Here is a 16,506-nt window from a genome sequence, read left to right as displayed (position 1 = left end):
ACTGGTGGGGACTCGGGACTCTGGAGACAGGGACGTAGACTCTGGGACTGGTGGGGACTCAGGGGACTCTGGAGACAGGGACGTAGACTCTGGGACTGGTGGGGACTCAGGGGACTCTGGAGACAGGGACGTAGACTCTGGGACTGGTGGGGACTCGGGGTCTCTGGAGACAGGGACATAGACTCTGGGACTGGTGGGGACTCTGGAGACAGGGACGTAGACTCTGGGACCGTTGGGGACGTAAACTCTGGGATTGGTGGGGACTCTGGAGACAGGGACGTAGACTCTGGGACCATTGGGGACGTAGACTCCGGCACCGGTGGGGACGTAGACTCTGGGAACGGTGGGGACGTAGACTCTGGGAACGGTGGGGACGTGGACTCTGGAGACTGCTGGGGACGTAGACTCTGGAGACTGAAGGGACTCAGGGAACTCTGGAGATGGGAACTCTGGAGACGGGAACATGGACTGGTGGAGACGGGAACTCTGGAGACAGGGATGTAGACTTTGGGACTGGGGGAGGTGGGAACTCTGGAGACGGGAACTCTGGAGACAGGGACGTAGACTCTGGGACTGGGGGAGACGGGAACTCTGGGGACAGGGACGTAGACTCTGGGACTGGGGGAGACGGGAACTCTTGAAAAGGCTGGACCGGAACCTCGTGGAAGGGCTGAGTAGGATGTGATGCATCCTCCGGGACCACCGCCGAGGCAGGATGCGATGCGTCCTTGGGGACCACCGCCGAGGCAGGATGCGATGCGTCCTCTGGGACCACCGCCAGAGCAGGATCCGGTGCATCCTCCGTGACCACCGCTGGAGCAGGATGCGATGCGTCCTCCGGGACACCGCCACTGCCCGAGCAGAATGCCATGTGTCCTCCGGGACCACCGCCAGAGCAGGATGCGATGCGTCCTCCGGGACCACCGCCGGAGCAGGATGCGGTGCGTTCTCCGGGACCACCACCGGAGCAGTATAGGGTGCGTCCTCTGGGACCACCTCCGGAGCAGGATGCGGTGCGATCTCCGGGACCACCGCCAGAGCAGGATGCGGTACGACCTCCGGGACTACTGCCGGAGCAAGATGCGGTGCAACCTCCGGGACCACCGCAAGAGCAGGATGCGATGCGACCTCCGGGACCACCGCAGGAGCAGCATGCGGTGCGGGCGGGTGGTGTTTGGATGGGGGTTGCTGGCGACGGTTCCAGCGTCGTCGTCGGGTGGAGGGAGAGACGGCATCAACAGGGACAAGGGAAAGGAAACCGGATCTGATGGGAGTAGGTGAGTACTGATGCCCCCGGACAGACAGAGTGATTCGGAGGCATGAACAGGACACGAGCAATGGTCAAAGGTCTCCTGCAGACGCCTGGCAAACTCCCAAAAGGACACCGATCTGGACGGACGCACCAAAATATAATCCATAGCCCACACCAGGGCATTACCACCCAGAATGGATATCATGAACGAGACCTTTTCATGATCCGAGGAAGCCAGGTCCAAATAACGAGTGCAGGCTTCAATATACAGGGTAGCCGCGGGTCCTTAAAAAGTCTTAAAAAGTCTTAAATTTGCTTTTCCAAATTTAAGGCCTTAAAAATCCTTAAAAATGACAAATAATCATTAAATCCCGTTTCCAAAGGTCTTAAATGACCAAAGACCCAATAAACAAAATTATTTTATTTCTATAAAATTTTCGTGAATTTCTAGTTAGTGTTCAGCTTTTTTTTTTTGTCTATGATGTTGGCGTAAGCGGAACCGTACACATTCGGTTGGTTGTGAAAGGGGTCTATTTTTAGATGAGCACAGAAGCTGGTTAAGTTAGTGGGTGCTTGCGCCATGGGGAAGTGCAAGTTTAATGGTAATTGGATGGCTAATCCCATGTTCTTGATGTGGTTAGCACCGGTTTCAGGCAATAGCTGGGAATTATAGCCTAAATTTAATTTTAAAAATAGCTTAAATTTGGTCAAAGTGGCCTTAAAAAAAGTCTTAAAATGTCTTAAATTTGGCTCTCTTAAACCTGCGGATACCCTGAATATAAGTCCGGCAAGTTTCTGGGTCTCCACAGTATCTGTAATGGAGAGTTGATGATGTAGTCCAGGATTCTGCTGGATCCATGTCAGGTCAGATGAAAAGTAAAAAAAAAAATTCCCAAGTACTGGGTCAGCATTAGGTCTAATTTTTTGGCCAGATTATTCTGTCATGAACAGAACTAGGAAGACCCGTGAAGACGCCAAACACAGAAAAGTAGATAAAAACGTCTTTTATTTGCTGCAGAGTTACCAGGTGGGTGAGGCTGGAGACAGGAGTCGGAGACAGGTGAAGGTCATAAAGGCAGGCAGCGTAAAAGGCAGGGGTCAGTTGAAAAACGAGGTCCGGAGGCAGAGATCAGGCAGGGTGGATGGCTGGAGAATTTACTGGCAACAGCTTTCAATAATCTGGCGATGACTGGGTAGCTGAATGGATCTTATATAGCAGGAGGAGTAGGTGTGTGTAATGAGCTGAGGAGTCAGGAGCAGGTGAAGTGGATGAAGTAGATTGTGGTTGCCAGGGGAAACAGGGCTTGTCAGGAGCTTGGTGAAGGGACCAGGTGAGCTGAATGAAGGTTAAATGAGGAGGCAGAGGAGGGTGAAGGATGGGAGTCATGACACCAATCAGAACTTAGATCAGGTGAGAGCCAGGCGTTTCCCATCATGCCAGGTTTTGCAGCCAGTGGAGAGCAACTGCAGCGCCTTGCTCCAAAACCTGCGGCCGCCTTGATCTCATGAGGTTATCGTTGGCTACGTAGGCATGACGTCAAGAGCAAGTCGGACACAAACCTAACCGGCATGCATTGCGCGCTGATCACCAGTGATCTACTCTGCCCAGAACTGGCTCATCTCGAACACGGCCAATATCCTCATTAGAGCTGTAGCGTAGTGTAGCGTAGCGTCGATGACGTCAGCGACTTGATTCTAAAAATTCTACAACGTAACCCAGTAGTGTTTGCCCAGTGGGACATCTTTAACACTAGTTATTTGTACTTTTGTTTTAATTCCTCAGAGCCCGTATTAGTTTTGTTTGTTAGTATTCCCAACCTGTGGGTGGAAAGATTGAAGTTTCTTTGTAAATAAGCCTGATCATCATTTTAACTTTTAAATCTTCTGTTATTGTCCCTTCCTTTATGCACACGAGCCAGACTCTCCAGGAAGGGTCGTAACACCACTCACCACATACACAAGAGTGACAAAAACAAGCAGCATGGAGAAAGAAACCGTCTCCAACCACCTCTCAGGCTCAGCAGCCGGCACTCTGAAGCTCCACATGTCACCAGAACACAACCCACCGCAACACAATAAAAGCAATGTTATACAAAATGGAAGGCCTGTAGTGTTTATTCTCTAACAGGACCAGTTTATTACATTTGTGGGGTATTCGTTTGAGATTTTCTGGTTTTTATTAATCGTGCAACAAAAAACTAGTCGTTAGATTAATCGTCTAAATAGTCATTAGAATATCTTTGGTGTGTTCTTACTGTGTTTGGTTTTGTTGGGTAAATTATGGATACATTATTTTAAACGAAACTCATCCAGCTTATTCTTCCCTGGCAACAGACAGGCTCTTGACCTTGCCTCTTCCCAGTCCTAGCTTATCAGTAAGAACGCCCTGTGCCAGCGCATGGTTGTCTCCCTAAATGTGTGTGCGTTTTATCATTTCAATGTGTCTTTTAATAAATACTCTTGGGAGGGCTTTGGTCCGATGAGAGAGCAAAGAGACCATCGACTCGTGTGTATCATTTTATCTCTCTCTCTCCACTTTGGAAAATCTAAGTGGTTTTTAATTAATAAGATCAAAATGGGTTAAATTGATCAGCTCGATAATAAAACCGCTGCGTGGTGAGCTTTCCCTTCAGGTAACCCTGGATGGGAAAATGAAAATACCTAACATTTTGGTGCCGTGAACCCGTCGTGCAGTTCGGCCGCTGGGGGGGTCTCCGGGGAGTCGTTTCCTGCTTCGGTCCGGGGAGGCAGGTTTGTTTTCCCGGCTGGCTGGATGGCTCTGTGGGGCTCCCCTCTCTGGCTGTCTCGCGCGCGTCTGACGTCGGGGTGTCTCCGCCGCACAAGGGGGGATTGGGATTGGGATTGATTGGAGGAGTGGGTGAGTACCTCTTTTTTGTAGCCTTGCATTTATAAAGTTGGTTGACTTGACAGTGTGTTTATTTATGTGTCTGCCTTCCGGACGCGGAAGACGTTCCGCATTTCGGCAAACGGTCTTGGACGGTCCCGGTGAAAGAGATGTGAAAAAGAAGGTGACGTAGCCGCCGAGTCGCGCCTAGGCCCGGCTGTCGGTACCCGACCTGTATTACTTGAAAAGAGGTGAAAAAGATTATACAGGAAGTTCCGGCGCTACTGGGGAAGGCTGAAAGGCGATCGGAACTGCAGACTGTTGGAACTTATGGAAATAAACGAAACAATTAATACATGATATAATGGACTTGAATGAGTCTCTTGTAAACACACTGACAATGTCGAGTGGATTGTTTAACGTTTCCCTATTGCTGCTGAGGTACGAAAAGATTTGGACACCGCTGCTTTTGGGCTTAAAACCTCAAGTCGAACTAAAAATTCATGAGTTCTGTGCTCCTCATCGTTTTTTTTTTTTTTTTTTTTTTTTTTTTTTGGTGTTGTGTCGTGTCCGTCCGCCGCTTGCTGATCATCGTTGTTTGTGTGGCTTTGTGGGTCTGTGCTGAAGAGCTTCAGTTGTCCTTTGATCCATCTGGGTGTGTGAAAACTGGCCAGTTCTGTGTTCCTCATCAGGCTTTTGGTGTTGTGTCTGTTAATTTCGTCCGCCGCTTGCGGCTCTTGGTTGTCTGTGTGGCTTTGTGGGTTTGGTGGTGCCGAAGCTCTGCGTTTGAGAGTTTCGGCTGTCTGAGTGTTTGAAAGCTCCAGTTTTGGCCTGGTTCCTATGAGAAAGGTGTGTGTGTCCGAGGTTTTGAGCCTGGTTCGGTTCGAGTGTGTGAAAAACCTGCAGGTTCTGTTCAGTTCAGTTCTGTGTGTGTGTGTGTGTGTGTGTGTGTGTGTGTGTGTGTGTGTGTGTGTATGTGTGTGTGTGTGAAGAATTGACTGGAGTCCGACGGGTGTGTACGGAGAGGGAAAGTGACAGGGAAGTTGTTGGGTTAAGGATACATTTGGAAGATTTGGGGAAATTTAACCCTTTAGGTCTATGGACACGTATACGCGTCTTTTGAACAGGTCTTATTTGGGACATTGTAACAGCAAAACTCTGCCTCCCTGAGTTTCAGTTCCAATTCAGCTTTAAAAATGTTTGGAATGATTTAAGGTCTAATATGCGACCCCTTTAGGTCCCAATATAAAATATAGTTATGAATTCATATAGTCCAGGCTGTGCTGAAAATGCTGATACCGAATAAGGCAGTGATTATGGTTTTTATTTTGGGAATACAAAGGAAAATTCTAAATTAGTCAAAAACGGCAAATTACACCCTTAACCCAGAGGGTTACGGTCCGGTCAATGAGCGTGGGAGAGAGTTAAAGTCCAATGAGCCACATTTCCACCTTCTGCCCCAGAACGGGGAATTATAGAAACCCTCAGAGGTTTAGCCGAGTGCAGGTTAATCCACATCGTGGCTGCGCCTGGTTTTTACTGACCAAATAATATCTTATCAATTGAGTGAAGGCCCAAGGGCTATAAAATAAAAGTAGAAGTCAAATGAAATGAAATTAAAAATCAAAATGGTGGTCAAAAGGGAGTCTCCAAATTGTAGTTTTACCCTAAAATGAAAACAAATTAGACGTTGAAAGAGCTCCTGCAACAAACCAAAATAAAAGTGGCACAACAATTAATTATTTTTTGCTCTTGTGACCCGAGTATTTTATTTATTTATGGTGGATGGTTATGACTATGGATGAAAAGTTTGGTTTAAAGTTATCTAGATTACACACTGTTCCCCTGCTATCCTGTGACTGACCCGTCATATTGATCCTTTACATGCAGTTAATTGTATATTGGGTTTTTCTTTTTCTTTTTACTTTCTGGCAGTACTAATTTCCAAAACCTTCATATCCAGACAGGGGATTTTGGATGGTGACAACCCAAAACCCGGGTATATATGAGGCTCAGTAGTGCCGGTTTGCATTCAAAAATACAGATGGGGTATTCCAAATTAGTGGTTGTCATCACGTGAATCTCTCCAATATCTGATACTCTGTTAAACTGTTTAGAAGTCTGAAGGGATGTGAGATGTGGCTTTCTTTTTCTTGTTGGTTTATGGTGGCCACCTTAAAATCTTCATTTGGTTGGCATTTTCTTTCTTCGAGCGCCTCGATGCCTGCAAGCCATAGGAATTGGATTTGGGGTTAATGTGAAATCTGTACAATTTTTTTTCTTTTAGTTTGACAAATTGTTCTTTTACGGCTTGTACTGAATCGAATGGTGGACCGATAGTGACCGTCTGCGGTGAATCATTTGTTTGGTGTCCTGCCAAATGTCTCAGTTTAACTACCTCAGTCCTTCCCGGAATGTAAACACCAGCCAGAAAATCCCAGTCAAACCAAAATCCCAGTTTAGGCCCAGAGTTAAACAATTATCTATCTGTTCATCCTAACTTGGTTTGCCCTCACACCGGTAATCATGAAATGCTTTGAGAGACTACTCCTTCAGCACATAAAGGATCACCTCCCCCCAGAATTCGACCCCCACCAGTTTGCATACCATGCAAACAGATCAACAGAAGACGCCATTGCCACAGCCCTCCACGCTGTGCTGAGTCACCTAGAGCAGCGGCAGAGCTACGTCCGAATGCTCTTTGTGGACTACAGCTCAGCCTTTAATACAATCATCCCGGACATCCTCATCAACAAACTGGTCACTCTTGGCCTCCCTCCTCTCACATGTGCCTGGATAAAGGATTTCCTCACAAACCGGCCCCAGACTGTGAGACTCGGCCCTCATCTCTCCTCCACTCGCACACTGAGCACCGGCTCCCCACAGGGCTGTGTGCTGAGCCCCCTCCTGTATTCTCTGTACACCCACGACTGCAGTCCGACCCACAATAACACTCTCATCATCAAGTTTGCTGATGACACCATAGAGCTGAGGAAAATAGTCAAATATTCAATGCATCGGGATGCGGACATAAACGATTCTGCATCGTAGAAGAGTACGCCATAATCGATTATAGTGGAATGTAGTTTTGTTTTTTTAATGGCGGCACCAACGCACCATCCAAATCTGTCAGAGTGAGCATCCTCCACATTTACCTCCGCCTTAATGTGGTACTGCAGGGCTGAGCGCTGGAGTAGTAACCTGAGACCAAACCGGAACCGAATCAGCCCGACCGGTTCTGTTGGATTTGGGCCGTGAATTATGTTAATTGAATGGGTTGTCACGCGGCGCGCTCCGCTCGCTCGATCAGTGACTGAGAGAGAGAGAGAGAGAGAGAGAGAGAGAGAGAGAGAGAGAGAGAGACACTGTCTGCTCACACAAGAGAGAGGATCGGAGGACGCTCCTCCAAACTGATGCTCCAAACACGCGTTATTATTTTCACAATTTAATTATTATTTCTCCTGGAAGCGCTCAGTCAGACTGCTTGTTGTAATGTAGGGAGATCCGGTCTTGGGGAGGGGGCGGGGTCAATGACGGTGGCTGCAGCGTGATCGTCTGTCTCTTATTTAGGGACACAGAGAAGTTAAAAGGAGAGAGAAATAGAAGTTCTTGTTCCACTTTATTATTTTGTGTCATGATGATAAACTGATGTTAAATTCAGCTTAAAGAGAAACTGGGAGGAAGCTTTGGTTCATTTTAGGTTACAGGAGATCTTGTCTCCCATCTGCTCCTCCAGAGACAGCATGGACATGAGGGTTACATGGTGAGGGTCACACAGGACAGGTTAGTTGAAAGGTTTGTAGTTAGCTGGTTAGTGAAGGAGATCCATCAGCTGGGTAATTTAATCCTAATCCAGCCCACAGCCTTCTGCTGGTGTTATTATCAGAAAGAATAAAACACACATCTTAAATATTATTGGAAGTGTGGAATTTGTTTTATGTTTTATTGTTTTCTGCATCAAACAGAACTTGATTCATTCTCTAACACTTCATAAACGAACCACTGGGTTCAAATAAAATAAACTAAGTCAAACATTTCATTTGGTGTTATTTCTGACACCCTTCAACTGCGGCATAAATATCTGACTCTAGAGCTGCTCAGAGACATTAAACACTCATATATGAACCCATTATGTATTTGATTATTACATTATGTGTCCTGTAGGTTTTCAGTACTTTTTTAGATTTTGTGAGATTTTGTAAAGCATGTTTTTCTCAGCCTGAGGCGTGGTATTGAACGAGGAAACAGATTGTTTTACTTTGTTAAATCTTCTTAAATGTTTAAAATGTTTTGTCCTAACCTGTTGTGAATGGAGAGATTTTGAGGGATGGCAGGTTGTGTCAATTACGTTTTTGATTAAAAAAATAAAAAGCAATTATCTGATATCTGCTATTTATCGATGAAAACAAATCAATATGAAATAATCGTGTTGCATCGGGATATTGAATCGAATTGAATCGTTGACCCAATAATCGTAATCGAATCGAATCGGGAGACAAGTGAAGATTCACACCTCTATGACACCACGGTAGTCTGACTCATTTCGAAGGGAGACGAGGCAGAGTACAGAGAGGAAGTCCTGAAGTTGGCAGCATGGTGTTCAGAAAACAACCTGTCCCTGAACACCAAGAAAACAAAAGAGCTTATTGTCGACTTCAGAAGACACAGCACCGACTTGGCTCCCTCTACATCAACGGGGAGTGTGTGGAGAGGGTCCACACCTTCCGGTTCCTTGGTGTCCTCATCTCTGCTGACATCTCCTGGGCGGAAAACATCTCAGCGGTCATCAAGAAGGCCCAACAGCGGCTGCACTTCCTGAGAGTCCTCAGGAAGTACAAACTGAACTCCGACCTGCTGCTGACCTTCTACCGCTCGTCCATTGAGAGCCTGCTAACCTACTGTATCACGGTATGGTACGGCAGCTGCACCAAGGTGGATAGAGTGAGGCTTCAGAGTGTGGTAAAGACAGCACAGAAGATCATCGGCTGTCCTCTCCCCTCCATGATGGACATTTATTCCTCCCGCTGTCTCAGTGGGGCAGCAAACATCATCAAGGACAGCTCCCACCCTGGCTTCAACATGTTCAGACTGTTTCCCTCAGGGAAGTGCTACAGGTGCATTAATACAAAAACCCACAGACTCAAAAACAGTTTCTTCCCCAAAGCAATAACCACCCTGAACTCACACATGCACCGATAACACAGCCCCCCACTTCCCACTTCCTCCATTGACCACCACTATCTATTGATACCAAATTCCATGTGCAATAATTGTATATACATAACATTACTGTCCACATGTACATAGCGCTGCAGAACTGTACCCCCCCAAGTATGTTTTTTTTACACTGAGTAGGAGATGCTCTGTATCTCACTTTACACCTGTATAGTGACAATAAATGCATTCTATTCTATTCTATTCTATTTCACCTACAAAATTTAGAGCCCATTTGACATAATCTGTACCTTACAAAATCCCACTATTACTTAAACAATCAATAATTGTCTCGCTGACTTTCAATGGTCAGCCAATTTTCTAAAATCCTTGTGGATGGTGGATTGTTTGCATTGTTTGCATCTTTGGGGCAGCAGTAGCTCAGGTGGTAGAGCGGGTTGCCTCATGATCGGAGGGTCATGGGTTCGATTCCAGCTCCCGCCAGGGGTATCTTGCTGTTGTGTCCTTGGGCAAGACACTTCACCCAACTTGCCTGTGTTAGTGGTGGTCAGCAGTGTTGGGAGTAACGCCGTTTAAGTATAACGGCGTTTCTAACGGCGTTCTTTTATAGGTAACGGAATAATCTAATTAATTACTTTTCCCGCCGTTACAACGTCGTTACCGTTACCGGGGACGGAAGGTTGTGCGTTACTATGTGCTTGTAGAACGTTGAGCAGCAGGCTTTCTGACCGCCACACTTCAGCTGCAGCCAGGGAGAGAGAGGTGTTGACGCGCTAGGATGATGTCGACGCCAAAACAAAGTGGAGACTCACCTCTCACATCAGGAAGAATCTGCGTGTTTCGAGCGTTATCTGTTCTTTCATAATCCGTTGTTGAACTGTGATCGGCAGAAGCTTTTCCGGTTCGCGCCTCACTTTTTACAGCAGCGGCCCACGTCTTCTTTTATCAAAACGTCGTTTCTGTTACTGATAAGGAAAAGCGTGCGTTAAGCAGCGCAGTGTGTTGAAGCTGTCATCAGCTGATCAGGGCTAGAGAGGCAGATGTTTTCATCCAAGAGCATCACGGCCCGTGAAGAACGAGGAAGATGTGATGAATGTCTACGGCTGCAGACCCCCCGCAGATTCGCTGCTGCAGGTGGGAATCTGCAGGTCTGCAGCCATGCCCTTATTGGCGTGACAGCGGGATGTCCCGAAGGTCCGCTCACCTGTTCACCGCTCAGACGTCCTGATCTTCTACCTTCCTAGATCATCCAGCTGTAACCTGTTTCTGATCATGTCTTTAGTCCCGCTGTAACACTGATGCATCAGTCTCAGACGTCATGGAGCTCAGGTGTTATTAGAACTACCTGTGTGTGTGTTTACCACCCAGCTTCAGCTCTTCTGTGGTTGGGTCTGACCCATGTTAGTACATTTAAGTCCTCCATCAGATTCGTGCCTCTTCTAGTGTAATTTTAATGGATATTTATTTATTTATTTATTTATTTATATAACCGTTACTAGATTACCAGCAACAGAAATGCTAGTAAAAACACACAATTATGTGAAGCTGGAAAAATCAGAATACTGTGCAAAATTACATTTATTTCTGTAACTTAACTAGACCGAGATACCATTTAAAGGCTCGGGAACCTTTACAGGTGTTTCTATTTGCAATTTTAAATTTTAGCTGATTAGGGTCTTGTTAAATATCACACAGTGACCTTTTAATAGTCTAGGTTAGTGTAATGTTCCTGTTAGTAGTTCCTCCTGTTAAGTGCTTATTTATTGAAATTATTCAGGTTTATAAAAAACATTTGGACATACATTTTATTATGTTCCAGTCATTAGTCATTTATATTTCACTATTGTAGTAATTCTTGCATTCTTTAATGAAAAAAGTAACTAAGTAGTTATTTTTGTTGGTAATTTGTTACTTTTATGATCTTGTAACTCAGTTAGTAACTGAGTTACTTTTTTGACAAAGTAATCAGTAACTATAACTAATTACTTTTTTAAAGTAACGTTCCCAACACTGGTGGTCAGAGGGGCCGACGGCACCAAATGGCAGCCTCACCTCTGTCAGACCTCCCCAGGGCGGCTGTGGCTACAAAGTAGCTTACCATCACTAGCAGTGTGTGAATGTGAGAGTGTGTGAAAGCGTCTTTGGGCGTCTTAAAAAGCGCTATATAAGTTCAATGCATTATTATTATTGTTATCTGGCGGTGCAGCGTTTGGCCTCACAGACTCTCACGCCTTGTTGCATAATAATCACCTAACAGGGAACAGAGTCCGTAAATAGAATCTACAGTGGGTAAAGAAATCTCCAGTCCGGTATTTTGGGACACATTGCTGTCAGGTGAAGGCAGATCCAGTCAGGAAACCATGTTGATTGCCCCAACACCCCGAATACGGAACAGATGATGCAGTTTTTAGACCTTCCTAAGTAGTCCCCCTAATGCAGAAATGACCCAGCCCTCTGCACATTTCTCCTTTTTTTCTGGATTTGACCCCAAGTTACAGAATTATAGGGGAAAATTATTGTAAAATTATGATTTTGTGTTAATGTTGTACAAAACCTCATGAATGGCTTCAGCTCTATTTGATTGATGAACTGTAAGGAAGGTGCCTTACTACTGTTTTTGAATGACAAACTCTTTTACCCCTTTTAACTGAAACAGCTTTTGTAATTTAAATTAGGATGTATTCATTCTGACACAACTCTGGTTTTACCAGACTGTTTTCTGTGGGAACAGATTAGCTGTGAGGTGGCTAATCTGTATTTTGCTACTGGACTTAGTTTAAAAATGCAACTTTGACTCAAGATGGTCTCTATTTCACACTTGGTAAGGCTGTTCCTTTCTGGAATGCAAACTTTAGCTCAGTGCGAATATTTTGACCTGTTTTATTTTATTGTTTAGACCAATTAGGCAGATGTGGTTTAATTGTAACATTTGTCATTTTCTTTGGAGCAGTGAGCTAATTTTATGAGACATATTGTTAAATTTTCCAGTGGGACCATCTGGTATATATTCTTTGGGTTGGGGCCCTATCTCCAACATAGGCTGATGTCTTCTCACCATATTCTGTTTTATTTTATTGGGTTATTGGAATTCTGCACAACACAGTAACATGCATGGTTTATACAAGCAAACAAAAATATCCTTAGCTATCTTCCTGGAATGTGAACTTCAGCTAATCTCCGCTTGTGAAAGTTTGAAGGTTCTCAGCCAAATGTTTACGTTGGCAGTCTAAACCCCGAGCCACATATTACGAACTCTTTTACCTGTTTTCTTTTACTGTTTTGACTAATTAGATATATTTTGGTAAGAAGTGGTTTAATTTTGACCTTTGTCATTTTCTTTGGAGTACTGAGCTGATTTTGTGGTTTACTTGATTGTTAAATTTTACGGTGGGACCTTGTGCCCATTTTCGTGGGTTTTGGTCACCATATTCTGTTTTATTATTTTGGTTATTTTGTTTTATTTTATTTTAGCGGGATATTTTCTTTGGTCTTGGTACTGGATTACTACACAGCGCAGTGCAGTCTTGGTTTCTACCAGCAAACACTTACCAGCCTCGACTATCTTCGGGTTATTGAAAGCTAGATTTTTATTATTATTATTTTTTTTTATTTTATTTTATTTTTTGGCCATTCGTCCACTCTGAAGCGAACGCAGTGCTTCCGGTCTGTTAGAAAATAGATTTTCCGGGGTTCGTGGTTGACACTCTGTCCTTTTGCTGAGATAGTTTTTCTTATCTGAATAGTTTTATGTTATGACGCGTTCATGTTGTTTGAGTTCATTCCGTCTTGGGGCAATATGTGTTTACCTTTTCTTTTCTGTGGGTGATGTTTACCTGTTTTGTTTTGACCCTATGTCTTTAAACAATTAAGGATGTCCTGGCTAGTGATTTTGTTTTCGTTTTTTAGTTTGCTGCCGTGAGCAGAATTCTTACCCAATTGGGATTTGTGGACAAAAATGATTTGATTTTCTGCTTCAAAAAGGTGTTCGGGCCTTTCATATCTTTAAAAACTTCCTGTTTTTATTATTTTTTCTTTTGCTGTTCAAACAATTACATTCTGGGGGGAACGCAGTGTCAGGTTTGAATCATTAAAGTATGTCTCCGTGCATTTTCTGTCCACCTCAGTGCTTGTTTGTTTGCTGACCTCACATGTGTGTGTGGTCTTGATTTTAGCTTAGGATGATACCGTGTGGACTGTGGTGGTCAAGTTCTGGTGAATTTCAGCCCCAATGGGGGTCCGAACTAGACTGATCAAAAAGAATGATGGATGGATGTTGCTGAAGAAAAAGTTCAAATTCCACAGTGATTTCGCAGAGCTCTTGTGCTTTCTCACCACAAACTGTGAAACCAAGGAGATTGGGGTCCTGATGCACATGCTGCTACCAGATGGGGCATCAAGGTCACTCATCACATCCCTCCCATTGCTGCATATTGCTGAGAGGGCCACTACGACTGTCAAGTCTTGCCTTAACTTGTGTAGAATCCCCACTTGAAAGGGATGGCAGAGTCTTTGCAGTTTTATATGACTGGGCTTTACTCAAGGACCACACAATTATTCCTTGTCGTCTTCATTTTATTTTGTTGTTTTGTAGAAGGCTTAGGATTGTGGTTGGTCTTGTGCAGGTAAAAACCTCAAACAATTCAAAGAAGAAACATGTAAATGCAAATGGTTACGACAAACCCATACTATACATTTTACTAAATTCAAATTGCACAAATACTTAACTGAGAACCAACAAAATAGTACATCACTTCAAGATAATTTGCAGTGCAAACTATTGATGTCAAACAATATGGCCATGCCACATCACCATGCTAGTAGGCCGGTGGCTAAGCTACAGCCAACCAGAAAACAACTCCAGCAATAAAGTTTCTTAAGTTTCTCTCTTACCAGCTGCCTTCCTGCTGCTTGAATCAAGACTCTGCCAGCTCCACACAGGCTTGCCACATAAGCAAAAGTGCTTCACATGGACCAAGGTTTGGTACCTTTGATTGTCTGATTACTAAAACCGGGCGTCGGCTGGTGCATCACCTTTTATAGTCCTGATCCTACCACTGCCAAACACAGTTCCACCATAATTGTTTCCAACTAATTTACATTTAAGCAAACATTACTTCCCCATTTATCTTATTTTATTAGACTTTAAAAGCATACGTATATATTTTTTTTCTTTTTTTTTCTTTTTTAACAAAACAACGACTGAAACCATCCTCATACGAGCTCACCGAGGATGGCAGATAAGTAAACAATCTGCCTTGAGCTTGCAGGGCCCATTTACCATGCCGCTGCTGATGTTTGGTGGTCACACTCTACCCTGGAACCGCCCCTCAGCACCTGACGGAACGAGGGGAAACGGCAGCAGTTGGGAGGAACAACGGAACCGACACCTGGTGGCTGAGACCCCTCCTGGGTCCATCCACATGACGCTGTGACCAGCCTCCAACGATGTCAAGATCCAGTACCAAAAATCTCCCATCTGGTTTCATGGCTCCCTGTCCAAAAAGACATCCCCTCACCGTCCCCACCGTCACAGAATCCCATGTTGCTATGACATCATCAAAGTTGCTGACACATGCCTCTTGCTACATCATCAAAGTTGCTGACACACGCCTTTTGCTCAGAATGGCTCTCTCTCTCCTGCCACACAACTGGTGTGCCACACAATGGGCGTCCCTAAGAGGACATCCGAGCTGAAGTAAGAGAGTCTGGGTCTGTAATGACCCTTTGCCCTTTCCCCACCTACAAACACAAAGCCCCTCACATCGACGGCCCAACCACTAGGATTCTTCTGTTTCATCTCGACGAAAGTGCAACGCCATCCCGCCGTGCTCTCCTGCATAAATCCTCACTGCTAAGCCTTTGACCCTCGACTCTGCCCCAATTGAAGATGCTGAAACCCCCTGACGCTTCCCATGCTTCATAGATTGGCTGTCTTAAAGCAGAAAAATTGGTATCGGCTTTTGTGACAATGTTTGTTCATGTTTTGCTTAGTATCAACTGTGTTTCGGGTAAAGGAATGGTTGACAGGCTCCTGACAGGTGCCTTGGTCCATATTTTTTCCTAATGAAGGTTTCTCCTGTTAAAACTAGTTTATTGATGTCCTCTTAAAATGTATCATCTATGATCGTTTTTTATATTCATCCAATTTCTTACAGGGTGTTGCTTATATTACAGTTTTTTTGAGGATCACTTAATATTTTGTGTTCGTTTGGTGTGTTCTAGGTTTGTTCTTGTATTGCACTTAATCGTGGTGTTAGTGTTATTATTTTATTCTGCTTTTCATAGCACATGACCTATGTTTCCACAGGGAGGATTGTCTGGTAAAAACTGATTTTCACCTTCTAGTGTTGATAATGTTGTTCTTACGAATAGAGTTCATCAGCCTTATTTACATTTAAAGTGGTACATACTGTATTAGATGTGTGGAACACGATTTTGTCTGGGTACCATCTGGTGTTTTTGAATTCGACCGAAGGTTATGTTATGGTTTTATTGGTCTGCCAATTATTGTTTTGAATGTCATTCACTTATTGTTCCAGCGTTGCCATTGACACTTTCTGCATTGTCTGCCCCTTGATGTAGTTTTTGTGTGTTTATCTCTCTCTCCACTTTGGAAAATCTAAATGGTTTTTAATTAATAAAATGGGTTAAATTGATCAGCTTGATAATACAACCCCTGCGTGGTGAGCTTTCCCTTCAGGTAACCCTGGATGGGAAAATGAAAATACCTAACAAGTTTCTTATTCCATTTTTGGTTCTTTTTAAAACACAGGAAAGGTTTTTCTTTACCTTGCTGACGTACGTTTCGTTTGTCGACTGCAAAACTTCCTCAGAGCTGACGCTGATGGTGGCGTCACTTCCTACTCGTTTATCCGCAGGCAGCAGAGGACGTTGTCACCCTCTGCTGCCCGCTCTCCCCTCTCCGATGATGCAGTCCCGTGTATGATCCAATGTGTAGACCCCATCGTCTCTGATCATGGTCCCACATCCACGTCTCCTTATCTTGATAGCTTCTTTTATCCATCTTTTGTATTTCTGTTGTTCGCTGTTTATGATCCTTGTGTTGTCCCAGGCCATTACATGGTTTTCTCTTGTGCAGTGATCTGTTACGGCTGACTTCTTTATTGTTTCTGCTGCATGTTTTGCTGCTCTTGTGTGTTTTCGACTTGTTTCTTTCTCACACTCCTTTCTATGTTCTATTGTTCGTGTGTTGAGTTGGCGTCCGGTTTCTCCT

The 16,506-nt window shown here is 44.5% G+C and overlaps 1 protein-coding gene across 6 annotated transcripts in view; it reads left to right on the top strand.

Moving 5' to 3' along the window:
* The window catches only part of LOC107373330 (NACHT, LRR and PYD domains-containing protein 12), a 306,418-nt gene that overhangs the window by 267,983 nt on the left and 21,929 nt on the right, over nucleotides 1-16,506 (top strand). The window lies entirely within an intron of this gene.

This window comes from Nothobranchius furzeri, chromosome 2 (genome assembly GCF_043380555.1).
Source record: "Nothobranchius furzeri strain GRZ-AD chromosome 2, NfurGRZ-RIMD1, whole genome shotgun sequence".
NCBI classification, from domain to species: domain Eukaryota; kingdom Metazoa; phylum Chordata; class Actinopteri; order Cyprinodontiformes; family Nothobranchiidae; genus Nothobranchius; species Nothobranchius furzeri.
The sequence above is the reverse complement of the archived record's forward strand: the minus strand, read 5'-3'. Positions and strand labels throughout refer to the sequence as shown.